Raw genomic sequence first — 12,894 nt, 5'->3', positions numbered from 1 at the left:
CTCATATCATCAGCTTAAAACTTCATAATTTGTGCCCCAATCAATTAGCTTTTAGAAAGAGATATTTACTTAAAAGATAGCAAGAACAAAAGTACAAACATTTCCATTTAGTACCTTGGAGATGTATCCTGATTTGGGAAGAATTGACTTGATACAATTTTTGTATAGCATTAGTTCATGTCTATATGTAGTATTACTGTCAGATGAGTCAGTCTCAGCTATTGCTGAAATGAGTTCTGAAGGTCATTCCTTAATCCTCCAAGCTTGATGTTGACCTGGCTGAAGGTCATGGACTCAAGTCCTAGATGTTTGCTCTCTGGATCCTGTAATGTTCTGGTTGGTTTTCTGGAGGTCTCTGGACTAGCCTTTGTTTCAGCTGAGTAATTACTAGGAGAATTGCCAGGTGTTAAAGTCCAAATTCTTTATTATGTCCTTCACAGTCTAGTTTCCTTGCCTGGGGCCCGGGTTAGCTCTCTTGAGTTCTTATGGAATGTGTCTTGGTTTCTGAGGGGGAGGCAGGAAGACCATCACCTTGGTCTCTGTCTTGAAGTCTGTCTCAGTCTGAGAACTTGTGCTCCAGCCTCCAGCCACCACAAAGGTGGGAAATGAAATAAATCTGGCTGAGTTTGTCCCAGCTTGTATACTTTATTATAATTATATCATTGTAGGTGTGAATCTTGTAGATAAATAATCAGTACTAAGTTCATGTACTGAACTAGAGAACTATTAATCACCATGATAAACTAGATAACCATTGTTTTATCAATCCCACTTAGCACCTTGTAAGAATCCTTGTTTCAAGTACAGAGTTCTGGCCCATAACAGGATCCTTTGAAGCTCACACTATTGGAGTCTCCATATTAATCTCCTTCACTTAAAATGAAAGGACAGATATTGAGACAAAAGACCAAAGGACTTTTTTCTTGGGGCTACATGTTAGCTTCATAAGGAGAAGGACCAGAATCTCCCCCTTATAGTATTTTCTCTCACCAGGTGATAGCAGTGAAGGAGTCAAATCAAGAGCACAATGTCAAGGGAGTGACCCCAAGAGAATGGGCAAGCTATTTCCAATGTTCACTATGGAATTAAAGAGGCTGCCATCCACCAAAAAGGTTAATAAAATAGAACTATTTTCAAAGTGTTAATATATAATAGAAGTCTCTCCATGGTACTGTTAAAAGTAAATTTCAGGCTTTACGTTGACTAATAAGATAACTCCAGAAGAGAAAGTTAAAAAGATTTTATTCAGCAGCCAAAGCAGTAAGCATTGGGTGGGCCAGCTGTAATTCAGAGAATTTGGTTTTTTATAGACAAGAGTAAACAATTCTCATATAAGGGAGAAACAATCCTGATTCATTCACATTTCCATGAAGAAATGGGATAAATGCCACTTCAGCTTTTCCCTATGAATTTGGATTTGTACACTTTCAATGAGAAGATAGAGTGAGAATGCACACTTGTCATCACTTACTAGTTATCTGCCAGGTATTCATTATTAGGAGATGGGATTGGAGATACAATGGTATCAGTGGACTCTTTTGCAGGTAGCCAAACTCAAGCAAGGTTAAAACATGGGATCATTTCAGAATTAGTGACTGATTTTACCTATCAAACATCATTGAGATTCTTCCAGCCTCTTCTATTGCAGAAGTAGCATCAGAAGGACTTTGTACATGTGTCACTCCATCATTACAACTTTATTCATAATTATATATATTATAAATATTAAAATAGACAATCTTAAAAGGCAGAGATAAGAATGAAATGATATTTAATAGTAGAATCTATATGGATTCCCTAAAGTTTATTGAGTAGTGTACTAACATATTTAGACTTATTTTTTTTTATGTAACATTAAGAAAGTCTTCTGTATCAGAGGTGTCAATTTTGTCCCGTAAATTTCTCAAGTGCTACTTCAATCAGATGAAAAATAATTGGAAAATATTTAGCAAAATAAAAAAGCAGTACAACATACTACCTTCAAAGATCTGTTTCCATTTGCCAATACTACATTGTCTGATGCCTAAAGCTTTCTGAGTTCTTATTTGCAGTATATACCAAGAGCAGGGCAATGATTACTGTATTACAAACTCAACTAAATTATCATATTTAAAACCATTTGACTCCTTTCTTTTCTCTTGAGAAGAGGGTGGTGATGATTGAGGTAGCAATCTGTTACAGAAAATGAAAGAGGAAAGAACTGGTAGAAGGGACCTATGGTGGGGTTGGCCTTGGGAAGGACTTCATTGAAAACCAGAGTGAAAAGGAGGTGATGGGGGAGGCATCATGGTGAAGTGCTCTAAGGAAAAAGGAAGGACAGCAAGTTCTCAGTGAATATTCTCAATTTCTCAATAAAATATGAGGTAGGCTGAGATTTGGGGGCTGAGAAGAGGGTGGTGTGGGAGGATACATATAGTAGAAGGCTGGAAAAGAGATGAAAAGGTTTGAATCAGATGTTTAGGTGAGTGGAATAGAGAATCATTTATAAAGGCATAGAAATATTTTCTTTTTGACTTGATGACCCAGTGGAGATCAGATAAAATCAGTTTGTAATTTGATCAATCAGCACAGTTTATATAATCCACAGTTTATATTTCACATATATTATTATATATTATCTGTTCAATAATATATGTGAAAGAGTGAAGGAGGTAAATGATGAGAGTAATTCAGGGTTGATATTTCACATGATTGGTGATAAAATAGTCAAAAAGGTATTTGATGGTAGGAGGGTAGAATTGAGTTAGTCAAGGGATCAAAATAGGGAAATAAGTTTGTAGATAATGTAGAAGTGAAGGCCTTGGAAAGAACTGAGCAGCGGAAAGATTGGAGGGCACAGTGATAATTAAGAACAGGATTAGCAGTTGTAAAACATAAGGAAATAATGCTGCTCATAATTAGATAATGGCATTTAGAGTTTATGTACATGGAAATAGAATGCTTGTGAGTGCTCAAGGTCATCTCTTGTGAGTTGCCTATCTCTCTAGGCAGAAGAAAAGAAGGCTGCGGGAACTGGATAGATTAAGGACCTAGGAAGTTAGGAGGACAAAGGGAGCATAGATATGAATGTTGAAGCCTTGTAGTATGTTGGCAGGAGTTAGGATATAGATAAAGACTGAATCAGTCACTGAGCTCATTGAAGAAAGGAAGAAAATGTCCTTAAGACTCTTTTTGGGGATAGCTACTAGCATTGTTATTATTGCAAAATGAAGATAATTGGAAAAACTTTAGCAACAGAATTGTAATTAAAAGGAAATATGGAGTCAGAGAAGTTGATACCACCACTTCTCTGGACCTTTTTCCTCATGTACAAAATAAAGGGCTTTTAGTAGAGAATCTCTAAGAACTTCTACACTTTAAATCTTATGATCTTAGAGCCATGGGCAGCCACGGGCAGTAATAGATTTGAAATCTTAAGCTGGAAAATAGGAATGTGTTTGGGCATCGTTTATTCAACCTAAAATATATCCAACAACTAGTTTGAAGATAAACCCAATGAGTTATAAAGATTTTCCATGGATGATTTATGAATTTAAAAAAATAAAGAAAAGTCACACTAGAATAGAATATGTGGCCATGAGTTCAAAAAAGTAATCAGAGGCTACTTTAAGAGTTGGAAGGGAGCTCATAGGCTATCTAGTTCAATTCTCATGGCTTAGGGAAGAGGGAAGTTCCGGAAGGTCAAATGACTGAAGACTCAAGGTCACACCATGACAGATATCAGCAGAAAAAAATATTTTCATGCTGCACTGAAATAATACTTGAGATGTATGGATCATTTCCTGCACTAAGTCCAGCAAAACTTTAACTCTTTAAGCAAATTTACTACACCAAAGATACAGTGTGGCTTTCCAAAGAAGTGCTGGGCTCCTCTTCCATTCTTCCTTCTCAGAATCTTCGCATCAGGCACTCATCTCTGTTTTCTAAAGAGCAAACCATGGCTGCTGTGTTCTCCTTTTACTTCAATACTTTCTCCTTCTCTTTAAGTTTTTCCTTCTTCAGAGAGAACTGAATGAGTTAGAAGCTGATCTTGTCCTCAAATAATACATTCCAGGATTCAGATTCTGCGTCCTACCATAGAAGTGGATGCTGGTAATTTTCCTTTAAGTGGGCTCAGCAATGTGGATATTCAAAGACTGACTCTGATCAATGAATATCCCCTTATCAGCCACCATACTGGAACAGTTTTGTGTGCCATTTCCAACACAATCTTATACAACTCATTCAGATCTTCAGGAATTTCAGTGATATACTGAATAGAGACATCACATGCAATTATCTGGTTTTTATCTCTTCATTCCATAGGCCTTGCTCTGTCAGATCTTCCAGCAAGTGAACTTCTCCCAACAGGACTCTCTGAGTGTAAATATTGCTGGTGTAAGGTTCTGTGGACTGATTATTCCCTAAAATCTGAAAGGCAATTGGCATTGGGGCAAACAGCAAACTGTTTCTGATGCCATTATTTTGCAATATTCGTGAGAATTTTCCAATTCCACAGTTCTATAGGAGTGACATCCCACATATCATATTGAAGAATTTCTTTGCAAACTGGAGAGCCTTCATATGTTTCATATGGGCCATGCTCTTTGGCCAAATCACAGCTGCCCTCCTAGTCACCACAATAAATGGTTTCAAAGATCTGTTTATTTAGCAATTGGGCCTCTGGAGTGTCAAAAGGATACTTCATCAGGATAAAGCATCAGCTTGATTCTGCTCTCTAATACCAATGGGGTGATGACATTTATTTGACAAACTTGCCTCTAGGGCTAGTTAATAGTGATGTCAATAATTTTATTTAAGTTGTGTACAATGACTTTGGTACCTTCAGCCAGTTTCTGGAAGCCATATATATGCTCCAACATGACAAACATAATCAGGACCAAAGAAGACAAGTTACAGACTGCAACCTCATCTTTTCTAGTATACTCTATTATTTCTGTGCATAAATTGCTGCCTTTGATGGCCTCCTAGTTTTGCTGATTGCTTTTCCAATTACAGCTGTCTTTGTAGAAAATATAAGGAATCCCTGTCTCTGTCTGGGACTCAATGATAGCATATTCAATGATAGCCCACCTATTGGGCTTTTACAACCTTACAGACATGATCTTTTTTCTCATAACTTTCATTGACATCTCAAATTTTTCTCCCCAAACATTCAGACCAGATCACTCATTAGGACACATCAGGGAGCAGTCCTGATTATTTTCCAAATGTTTGATGAAGAGATTTGGGATCCAAAGGATAAAGAAAATATCTCTGGCTTACTGCTCTTCCTTTCCAATGTTTTTCTTTAAATCAAGGAATTCAAAGATGTCTAAGAGCCAGGGTTCCAAGTAGATAGCAAATGCCCTGGTCACTTGTTACTCCCTTGATTCACTTAGTGAACCATTGGAATGGTCATTTGTCCTAGCAATGTAACTTCCTTGTAGCTCTGATACAACTTATAGCAATTCCAGTGCCACCACCTGACTTGAAAATCAAGCTTTAGTATATCATAAATGCCTTCAACACTATCATATTTCATACTCAAAAAGAAGCAACTAGAAAACTGGGGATGGTTGGAGCCTGCACAGAAGGTGGGGGAAGTGTGAGTAACTCATCTCTCAGAGAAAAGTTTTAGGTTTCAATAGCAGCGTCAATGCTCTCCCCACAGACATCATTTAGCCACCTTTCCATTGATCTTCAACAAATAGGAAAATTCTATGATCTTAAAGCTAAAGTAATTATAAGAAAATTCTTGATCATAAATAAGAACAGAGGGGCAGCTACGTGGTGCAGTGGATAGAGCACCAGCCCTGAAGTCAGGAGGACCTGAGTTCAAATGTGACCTCAAATCCTTAACACTTCCTAGCTGTGTGACCCTGAGCAACTCACAACCTCAATTGCCTCAAAAAAATTAATGAATAAGTAAATAGCAGATTTGAGCCAAACTTTATTGGCTGAAATGACATCTAGGGTTGATTTTGCCATTATTGGAGAATGCCTGACACTAGAAGGATTTATTTAGTTATAAAGGTCCTCCATCACATCACTGAACACTTTCTTTGCTTCTTTATGCAAATTATAAACAATAATTCTGGCTGCTAAAATGGCATAATCTGGGTCTTTGGTGGTCAGGGTTGCAGTTGTTTCAACTGCCAAGGTATCTAATTCCCCTGTGGTCACCCCACTATATTATCCTTGGATAAGTTTCATGATGATTTGAACATGATCAACAAATTCCATGTTGAGTCTATAGTAGAGTTTCTGTATCCTAGAAGTAATATTGTCAAACATGACCTCATCCTGGTGGCCATCTCATTTAATGAATGGGTCCAGTAATGGTTGAGGGTTGGAATCTTGGATTGTTAAGTCCAAAGAATGGAGTGCACAGCTAGGACTAGGTCTGATAGAAGCTGGGATGCAGGGCTGGGCTGGGACCTAAGCTCTGGGCTGAAGCAGCTGTAAACTCAAAACACAACAGAAGCCCCAAATTCCCATTTTCCTAATTTACTCTGCATCCTATCTTGGAGCCAAGAATCTGAAATATAATACTTCTCTAAAATATTCCTCTTTTTTCCTACATTTGTTGGAAAGTTTCATAAAATTCTCACAAAGTTTTTTTTCCAACGATTCAGTTGTTGGCCATTTGAAATCAACAGGATTCAATGAAATCAAAATTAACATAAAATAAAAATATCATTCAGATTGGAGTTCCATAGGATATAGAAACAATTCACAGGTTTGCAATGAATATAGTTTGTTTTCACCAAATTTTAATTTTAGGCTATAAAATATAGCAATTCCTAAAAAGTTAGTTTATTGAATAATTTAGTCAAATGTTTAAACTTGGATTTCTTTAAATTTTTATTGATAGGAACTGCAATGGTATATATAGGCAGCAGTGACACAGATTAGAAAGACCATGGAGACTTGGAGTAAGGAAGGAAACCCATTTGCCCATCCTACATCTACTATTTTTTACTCTTGTGTTTTTCATTGAACATTGGTTTATTTATCTACAAAATGGAGATAATAGTACCTGCACTATCTATCTCACAGAGTGAGTCATATATATATATATATGTATTTACTACATACATACATACATACATATATATGTAGTAAATAGTCTACAAACTGTTGAGTGATATGTACAAGTGAGCTACCATTATAAGAAACCCAGTTTAATTTATTAAACATGAATTCTTGCTATAAAGAACATTTAAAAATTGACCTTTGAAACATTGCTGTGCTTTAAAGATGTTTTGATCTTACTTTATTGAGTATAAAAAAACCCAAATCTTCAATAGATGAGTTCTAAAAGATAGTGATTATATGTCCTTTAATAGTGGTAAAGTGAAAGAAAAAAATTGTCTAGAACTTTAACAAGACATAGTAAATTCTTCAGCAAGGTATGAATAATGTTCGAATTTTATAAAAGCCAATTTTGCTTTTTCTTAATTCAGAATATATTTCTTGCTCTGTCTTTCTATATATAGCTACCTTTGATTTTCAATGAATTATTCCTGTTGATTCAAAAATTAAATCAGAGAAGGAAAGATTTAAAGCTGGAAAGTCTTAGAGATCCTCTAGTCCAATATTATTGTCCAGATGAGGAAATTGAAGTTCTGAGACAAAGTCAAAGATCTTTTCAATTTCTGTCAGAATCCAAACTTGGGTCTTCAGTCCTCTCAAAACCCATTATCAGAACTCCATGAGGGAATTATGATTGATTGCTTGGTTATACTAGAAAGCTGTTTAAAATCAATATATTCTTATATAGCAGTATGCTATAGTGGAAATAGAGATCCCTGAACTTAGTAATACAACATTTGGTCCTAAGTTTCAGATCCACTCTATCTATGATTTGATATGTATAGGAACACTTATTTTGTTAAGGAAAAAAAATCATACTATTTAAATCTAACCATATGTGAGTAAAGATTGCATCCAGAATGTCTCTTGACACAGTAACTCCCCAGGACAGCTGGGGATGGCTACAAGGTATTTTAGTTGTCCTAGGTCCTAGATTTACCCAAAGAATTCTTTTTGGGTTATCACACCCACACTTGAGGATGGATCCACTCAAGTTTCTGCTACCCAATCTTTTTTTTCCCCATCATCTACATGCTTCACTTTATTTACATACTGTTGAACAGAAATGAAGAAATCCAAGAAACTCTGCTGGTTCAAATAGCACTTGGGAATTTTGTGGGCCAACACTGACATTTCTGATGCATGCAGACTAAGATTAGTATTTCATACAATATAAGTCTAAATATGTCAGTACCTACTCAATAAACTTAAGGGGCTCCTTATGATTCTATGATTAAATAATTTCATCCTTATCTCTGACTTATAAAATTGTCTATTTTAAGATTTGCAAAATATAAAATTATGAATACAATTGTAATGATGGAGTGACACATGTACAAAGCATCTTTGATGTTACTTCTGCAATGGAAGAGACTTCTATTATGTATTGGTACGTTTTGTATATTGAAATATTTGTGTTGATTGTTTATATTAAAAAGATAAAAGTAAAAAAGTTAGAATGGGATAAATGTATGTTAAAAGGTTAGAGAGCTATTCGTTATTTATAGAGTAGTTATTTTTTTTTTTTGGAGAATCAGGGACGTTTTCCTAGAGAAAGTGACTTTTGAGTTGGATTTTGAAGCAAAAACATCAGGTATTGACAAGAAGAGTTGCCTTATCCCCAGGTACTAATCTTTTCCTCTACAGTTACCTTTCATCTACTCTATATATGACTTGTACATATCTAATTGTTTTATATTCTCTCTCCCATTACATTGAACTAAATTGGACTAAAACAAAGATAATTACTTTCCCCTTCAAAATAGATGGTGAACACCACATGGAAACGAACTTGAATGAAATTTCTTTTTATTCATTTCTTCATAGCATTCTTTTAACAATATTTTACTTTTTCAATTACATGTAAAGATAATTTTCAACATTCATTTTGTTAAGGTTTTGGGTTCCAGTTTTGTTTCTCTTCTTCCCTTCCTTCACCCTTCCACAAGACAAGAAGAAATATGACATAGATTACATATGCACAATCATTTTGAACACATTTCCATGTTAGTGATGTTGTGAAAAAAAGTCAGAACAAAAAGAAAAACACCATAAGAAAAAAACCCCCAACAAAAACGTTAAAATAGTATGTTTTGATCCTCATTCAGTCTCCATAGTTCTCTCTCTGGATGCAGATGGAATTTTCCATCTCAAGTCCATTGGCCTTTTCTTAGATCAATGTATTGCTGAGAAGAGCTAAGTCGATCATAGTTGATCAATACAGCTTATTGTTAATCAGTCCATGTAAGTCTTTCCAGGATTTTCTGAAATCAGTCTGAAATAATTTCTTATAAAACAATAATATTATATTACATTCACATATTTATTCAGCCATTCTCCAACTGTTGGGCATCCCCTCAATTTCCAAATTCTTTGCCACCTCAGAAAGGACTGCTATAAATCTTTTTGCACATTGTGTGTCTTTTCCCCTCTTTTATGATCTCTTTAGGATACAGATTCTGTAATGACACTGCCGGATTAAAGAGTATGCACAGTTTTATATAGTCTATTAGGAAAGCGTGGGAGAAGAAAGGTATTAGATTGACTACCAAAATGAAGATCAATAGATCTATTGTGCTGACCTCATTGTTGTATACCTGTGAAACCTGGTCAAGGTACCACTGCCACGTCAGGAAACTTAATCGCTTCCATTTGAATTGTCTTAGGAAGATTCTGAAAATCACTGGCAGGATAAGGTACCAGGCACTGAGGTCCTTTCTCCTCAAACTTAACTGCCAAGAAGAGCACAACTCTGTTGGGCTGGCCACATTGTTCAAATGCCAAATGTACACTTGCCATTATTTTATGGAGAACTCATACAGGGTAAGCGCTCACAAGGTGGTCAGAAAAATAAATACAAAGATACTCTCAAGATCTCTCAAGAACATTAAAATCTATTTTATGACATTGGAGATATAAGCACAGAACTGTCCAGCATGGCATGTCCTCATCAGAGAATGTGCTGTGCTTTATCAGTAAAGCAGAATTGAATTAGCTTAAAAGAAATGAGATGCACAAAATTAGAGAGTCCATCCCAAATGTTCACAAGGATCCTTTGTGTCCAACTTGTGGCAGAGCACTCCAAGCTCGTAGTCACAGCTGGACACACTGTAACTTGACTCTAAAATAGTGATGTCATTTTGGTTCTCCAAACCAACCAACTAGCCACAGTAGAACAGAAGTTCTTAATTTAGGTTCCATGGACTTGAAAGAAAAGGGATATCTAGATAGATGAGGTAGTCCATGAAATTGAATGGGAAAAATTTATATGTATTTTCACTAATTATACTTGAAATGTAGTTTAATTCAATAATGAATTAATTCTATTCTCCCAACAAATGTATTAGTCTAAGAATGGAACCATAGGCTTTACCAGAATACCATAAGGGTTCATGATACAATGGAATCATTTATATCATTTATCTTTAGTTTATAATATATTCTCCAATTAGAGCTAGAAAGTATCTTAGAAGTCAAATAGTCGAATCTGCTCATTTTAGGAATAAGGAAATTTGATGGAATTGAGTCATTTTGTAGGACGTAATTTCATTTTATTTTTCAAAAGGATTTGAGTATTTTAGAAACATTAAAATATCTCTTTTGGCTATTGGTTGTGAAACTATTTTGATTATCTTATTTCTGATAAATCATGCTTTCAATTTTTTTGATCCAATCAATCTATTTTATTTAAATTTATTTGTAAACCAAAATAATTGCTTTATTCAATTTTTTGCATTTCACAAAGAATTAGATTAGGAAGTCTTCTGATCAAAACACTTAAATAACTTCTCTAAACTATTAAAGATCTGAACCACAAATATAGAAGTTTATAAAGTGACATTGACTTTGTAATTTGGATGGAAATACTATTCATTAGTTTTTCAAGTGATATTTTCATTCTCCACCAGAGGGAGCATTGAAGAGTGGAGCAAGGAAAAAAAATAGAACTGAAATGTATAGTTGTCTTTGTTATTCCCCTGCTAGATTCTGATGCTTCGCAGCTTGACTCCCAGATACACACTCACAATCCCCTCTTCCAATCACAAATATAAGATCATCTTCCATTTGAACGATGAGTGCCTCTCGCTTCCATTAGCATAAATTATTTTAAAAATGACATTCAAACCTCAATCTAGATTTGTGGGAAAGACTAAAATACATTTTTAAAGCTGTTCGTCTTATCACTCCCAAGTTGATCAAGCTCAGTAATAACTATTTGTTTCAGTTACCAATTGTTAAAAGTGGATTAGTAGTCTAAAGGAAATTACTTTTAAAAATAGAGGAATATAGCTATATAGGGTCACAAATAAAGCTATAATTAGACTGACTTGATTGGGATTTTGGGATATAATGATGTTGGGTGATCATTGACATCACCTGTGTTCTTTCTGTAGTGTACAATCAATGGAGCTTAGTATTTAGTTAACAGCAATTAACAACTTTTTAAATAGAAAGCTATCAGGTATGTCCATCAAGGTATGTTGGAGCCAGTTTGAACTGTCTTGTGAGAGGTGATAATTAAATTTTCAGTGTGAACAAATTTATTCCTCAGAAATAGGCAAATGACAAAGCACAGCTTGCTTTATTGATATTTTCACCGTCCAGACTTAAGAAAGTGATGGAGAAAATAATAATGCATTTTAAATTAAATTTTTTCTTTCCCCTTCAGTGAGCTAATTGTTAAACACTTTAGTGTTGATGACATCTTGGGATGAACTCCTTCGTAATTCTGTATGTGTAAATGAATGTACTTTTCCTGCCACCTGTCCCATATGTAAAAATTTCCTATTTATGACTGGGTCATGAGCAAGAGAACTTTTATACCAGTAGGTTATAAGAATTATAGATTGTATTGTTTAGTGCCTGAATAAATCTCTCTTCAAGGAACAAAGTACAGGTTTTACAATTGCATAGTTAATTTGATCACTGTAGTTAGGCAGCTTTTTAGCCTTCTAATCATTTTGAAAAAGCCTTGGTGTTATTTTCATTAGCAGCAACCCTCCATTCATTTAGAGAGACAGAGAGAAAGAGACAGAGAGACAGAGAGAGACAGAGACACACACAGAGAAAAAGACAGAGAGAGAGAGAGAGAGAAAGAGAGACAGACAGAGAGACAGACAGAGAGACAGAGAGAGACAGAGAGAGACAGAGAAGGAGGGAGGGAACAGTAGAAGGTGGTGGTCATACAACAATTTAGGATAAACAACAGCAAAGATAAAAATGTGACCATTTAAAGAGTCTGCAAGAATAGTACATTTATTATATTACCACATCTGTCAAATAGACAGCTTTGAATAATATATAAATAAGAAAATTTCACCTTGAATAAGCTGACAAAATAAGAAAAAGATATTTTGATCATTTTCATGGCATTCTAAGTTAAAACACTGGCTTTACAGATCATCAACATATTTAATTTAAACTTGCAAGAACACAAAATAATTCATTATCACAGTTCTAATTTACAGTAAGATGTGAATTTAAAATATATGAATATAGATATCAACTATTCTTATGCTAACATAACTTTTTTTCTTTTTACTATTTCAAGCTCGTATGCAAATTTTAAGACAATATATGCCCATCCCATTTTTCTGCAGCAGAAACTAGTAAGTTAAAATAAAGATTATGAAATCTGATTATTACATGAAATGAACATTTTAAGAAAACTTCTAGAATTTATTCATATGACTATAATGGGAATTATGTTGAAAAGCTCAGTGATTTCAATGGTGCTTGAAAATTTTCAAGAAGACTTCTTTTAGAATTTTCTTAAGAGAAAAATGGTACATTCTTTTAAGTGTTTTCAATGATGTC

At 34.8% G+C, this 12,894-nt stretch overlaps 1 pseudogene; it reads right to left on the bottom strand.

Annotated features, from left to right (window-relative positions):
* Positions 1-3,888: 3,888 nt before the first annotated feature.
* On the bottom strand, positions 3,889-6,039 carry LOC100926855 (annotated as a pseudogene).
* Positions 6,040-12,894: the final 6,855 nt, after the last annotated feature.

The sequence above is a fragment of the Sarcophilus harrisii genome, chromosome 6 (assembly GCF_902635505.1).
Source record: "Sarcophilus harrisii chromosome 6, mSarHar1.11, whole genome shotgun sequence".
Classification (NCBI taxonomy): domain Eukaryota; kingdom Metazoa; phylum Chordata; class Mammalia; order Dasyuromorphia; family Dasyuridae; genus Sarcophilus; species Sarcophilus harrisii.
Note: the sequence above shows the minus strand (reverse complement) of the source record. Positions and strands in the feature narration are given on the sequence as shown.